This window comes from Pongo abelii, chromosome 7 (genome assembly GCF_028885655.2).
Source record: "Pongo abelii isolate AG06213 chromosome 7, NHGRI_mPonAbe1-v2.0_pri, whole genome shotgun sequence".
Classification (NCBI taxonomy): domain Eukaryota; kingdom Metazoa; phylum Chordata; class Mammalia; order Primates; family Hominidae; genus Pongo; species Pongo abelii.
Window position 1 is genome coordinate 100,813,692 of NC_071992.2, and position 4,455 is coordinate 100,818,146.

General features: G+C 57.7%; 1 pseudogene; it reads right to left on the bottom strand.

The window, feature by feature from the left end:
• On the bottom strand, positions 1–2,076 carry LOC134761864 (exonuclease GOR-like; annotated as a pseudogene).
• Positions 2,077–4,455: the final 2,379 nt, after the last annotated feature.

Below are 4,455 nucleotides of genomic sequence, written 5' to 3' on the forward strand. Positions count from 1 at the left end.
CTAGTGGTGGAAGGACAGAGGTCTGGGAGGGGCAGAGGGATGGGCACAGGCGCCAGGGGCGGCGGCAGGGTCTCCGGGGACTGGGAGTGGCGGCTGGGGCCTCGGGGAGCCCATTGGTGGAAGGACAGAGGTCTGGGAGGGGCAGAGGGACGGGGACAGGGACGACGGCCCGCGGCAGGGACTCCGGGGGACTGGGAGTCCGGGGTCGGGGTTAGTCTTGGCTTTTTGCCCTCTCCTGCCGCCGGCTGCTCCAGTTTCTTTCGCTTTGCGGCGAGGTGGACAGGGCTAGCTCTCGGGATCGATGGCAGTTTGGGAAGAGGCCTGGGGCTCAGGACAGGCCAGGGCGGCGGGAGAGGCGGACCGGTGGCGTGGCTGGATCTGGGCGCGCTGTCGAACTTTCCACATCGCCAGCTGCAGGCAGGCGTTTGCGTCCTCGCTGGAGTTGTGGCCGTCCTGGCTGTCCTGGATGATCTGTCCCAGGTAGTCGGCCGCGAGATTCCTGAGGGAGCGCTTGTAGGGGAAACCCAGGTAGTGCGGGAAGAGCACGGCCGTGTCCACCACGGTGCTGTGGATCAGCTTGAGGGCCAGCAGATCGCTCTCCAGGCTGTGCCCGATGAGGATGGTTTGGGCGCTGAAAAAGCTCAGCAGGATGGCTTGGACTTCGGGCAACGTGACGCTCGTCTTGGCGACGTCGGCCTCGGTCACTCCGGAAAACCTGGTGTTGTAGTCCACGATCTCGTTGTCGGGCTTGACGAAGGTGTCGTACACCACTTGCATGTCGGCGTCCACCACGGTGACGCGGGTCAGCTCCAGGCCATGCGTGGTGTAGCACATCTCACAGTCCAAGGCGTAGATTCCTGGATAAGCGTCTGTGGAAAACTCTTTCTTGAAGGTCTTCACGAAGCCATGGAGGCTCTCCTTGCGGCCGTCCCGCACGTGCTGCTTTGCCACCTGGCAGCCCACTGAGCCAGGAGCAGCTGCACAGCAGGTGTACTGGCTAACCCGGCCTCCAGCCACTTGGCTGGAGCGGACCCGCCCCCAGTGATAATAACACAACTGGTCGCGTAGACAGCGGCCCGAGGAGGACACCAGGTAGTCGGTGCCACAACGGCAGCAGACCCTGCAGGAGGAGTCGCCGGGCCCCTTCCCCTGGCCAGTGAAGAGGACGGCGCCTCCGGGCCGCTCGGGGTGCGGGAAGGGGTAGCCGTTCTCCTTGAGCTGGTCCTGGGTGAGCAGGAACTCCTGGAGGCGGCTGTACAGGGCGGCCCTGCTGAGGCCCGGCATGGAGCTGGGGGTCAGGCCCTTCAGTCTCTTGAGGGTGTTCAGGACCACATTCAGGTACATGTTCTTGTTGGGGCTGCAGTCGTAGGCCACCTTCTCCTCGTTCAGCGCCTTCTCCTCGGCCTCCTGCTTGGAGGCGCAGAACTTGAGACACTCTTTGGTGAAGAGTTGGAGATAGCCTCGGCGGATGACGGTGGGGACTTGGCAGCGAGACCTTCGGAGGATAATGGGTTTCTTCCAAGTCGGTAAGGATGGACGACGGACGATTCGCTTAGAGCTGAGTGTGGTGGAGGTCTTGCATGCCCTCCCCCGTCTGTTGCGACCAGTCTTCCGTGGCTGTGTGCCGACCCTGGAGCCATTGGAGCGTTGGCTGCTGCCGGCCACCCGGGTTCTCTTGGCATCGGTGCGACCTGCGACCAAGCAGGGGCTGGGAAAGTGGGCGATCCTCTTCCTCTCCCTGGGGGCTGAGATGCGGACTCCAGAGGGCCTCTCTGTCAGCCTTGGGGCGGCTGGCAAGCAGCAGGCCGATCCCCTCTGCGCGGGGAAGTACCACGCCTCCGTCACCATCTTGGGCCACGCTGGGGGCACCGCCGGACCCCTATTCTGGGGCTCCGCCCGGATGTCCACGAGTGCTGAGACCTGGTTGTGCATCTGGGGCACGCAGAGCCCGAAGCTCTGGGCAGGCTGATGAGAGGGCAGTGGGAATTCTGGAGCCTCGAGGGCCGCCTCCTCGGCCACCTTCTTGGCTTCTGGGTATGCAGGAGGGAACCAGCAGGGAGCTGTGGCTCGCAACATCTTGCTGCCTTCGGGAGCACCGACGTGGCTCTGCTCCTCTCCCAAATGGCGGCTTGCCTCGTGGGGCGCCTCCTCGGCCACCTTCTTAGCTTCTGGGTATGCAGGTGGGAACCAGCAGGGAGCTGTGGCTCGCAACATCTTGCTGAGTTCGGGAGCACTGGCCTGGCTCTGCTCCTCTCCCAACTGGCGGCTTGCCTCGAGGGCCGCCTCCTCGGCCACCTTCTTGGCTTCTGGGTATGCAGGTGGGAACCAGCAGGGAGCTGTGGCTCGCAACATCTTGCTGCCTTCGGGAACACCGACCTGGCTCTGCTCCTCTCCCAAATGGCGGCTTGACTCGTGGGCCGCCTCCTCGGCCACCTTCTTAGCTTCTGGGTATGCAGGTGGGAACCAGCAGGGAGCTGTGGCTCGCAACATCTTGCTGCCTTCGGGAGCACCGGCCTGGCTCTGCTCCTCTCCCAACTGGCGGCTTCAATGAGTGGCGCGGCCGCCACGCCTCACCTTTATACAGGCACAGGGCAGAGTGGGTGGGACTTCCCCTTCCTTGGATTGGTGCTTCAGTCTAGTCACGCTGAACCTCATCTTCCACGAGACTTCAGCTTGGGAATTCCTCAGGGGGTCCGCCAATGGAATCAACTGGGATTCCCGGTTGCCAACCTTGGAGCTAGGTTCCTTTTCTTAAGTTAATTGACTGTCCCTGCACAGCAGTCCTATAATAGCGACTGGAATTGGGCTACCTAGGATTAAATTAAGGTTCACGGAGGTTGGTCAGCTTGCTGGGCCCACACAGCAACCCATGGAGCCAGGACTGGGCCAGCAGTCTGCTGCACGCTGGAGGGCATGCCTCTCTCTGGGATTGCCTTTCCCTGCTCTGTGCACTCCTCCACCGTGGGCAAACTGAAGACAGGAAGTGGACCGCATCCACTTCTCTCCCAGGATTTGGGCAATATTCAGTAGAGGGGGTCTTCCGAAAGTTCATAGAAAATGTACATGGTGAGAAACCTATGCATGGATTTCAATTCGTTTTCACTAAAATAAACATGTACTAACTTCTTACAACCTTTCTGAACTGGATCTAATGGGAGGCACTAAGAAGGATGAGACATCCACTGAAAAGGCCTCCTATCAGTGCAACTTGAATTCCGCTAAAATTGCAGCAAGAGCAAACATCCAATTGACGGTGAAGCTTGGGTGGAAGAATGAAGAAATCATTGATGTTTGAAGAAAAGCTTCTAAGGACACTAGCCCAAAGAAATCAACTCTTTACGGACGTATGGCTTGTTTCAAGAAGAGATGAGAAGATGTGGAAGATGAATCCTGCAGTGGCTGTGAAAACCATTGTGCCCAGATCAGCTGCAGTGACGACGAGAGCTATCAGTGGAAAGTTTCAACAGGAGGGATCACGATCCTGAGGCACCTCTTTGACAAATTGTAACCGGAATTTGGAACATGGCTTTGCCAATATGATCCTGAAGACAAAGCGTCATCAAAGCGATGGCTACCAAGAGATGGCAGTGGTCCGGTCAAAGGAAAAGGAGGCCAGTCCAAAGGCAACATCATGGCATCAGTGTTATGGGACGCTCAAGGCATTTTGCTTGTTGACTTTCTGAAGAGCCAAACATCTGCTTATTAGGAGAGTGTTTTGCGAAACTTAGACAAAGCTTTGGTAGAAACATGCTGGGAAACTCTCACTCGAGTCCTTTCTGACCACATCAATGCTCTGCTCATTCCTCTCATCAAACAAGGGCCATTTGGTCAGTTTCAATGGGCAATCCTTAGGAGTTCACCTTCCAGGCTGGTTTCGTTCCTTCCAAATTCTTTTTGTTTCCTCATGAGAAAAAGTCTCCTTGCCTTGCTTGGAAAGATGAGAGAAAGTCTCGTTGCCTTGCTTGGAAAGATGAGAGATGAGATCCTCCTCTTGTCTCCCAGGACAGAATGGTCAGACTTGAGTTTGCTTTCTCCTCACTCTTGTCTTCCGTGAGGGAGCTGCTGTGCCAGACAGAACTTCTCCCGTGTCTAGACACTGGTAGACTCGTTGAAGATCCTCACAGGCAATCCTCCGTGGGGTCAAAGTGGAAGGACTTATTTCTATAGGGCTCAGTAGTCCACATCCTGACGCGCACCTTCACCAGGCCAGGGTGGGAAAAAGGAGGGTGAAAGGGGGTGGCTCAGAGCCCGCTTCTTCAGCTTGGGGGTATCCTGGGAGGAACCGTTGTCCAGTGAGCAGGTCTTCGTCTCCACCAAATTCCCTAGTGGGAAATTTCTGGCAGCCCTTCTTGTTCAGCAGCTTATTGGGGCCAGGTGGACCTCGGCTAGTCACCAGCCGGAAGGCCTTCCTCCATTTCAGTTAGATTTGCAGTTGCCTAGGTGACTATTGACCTC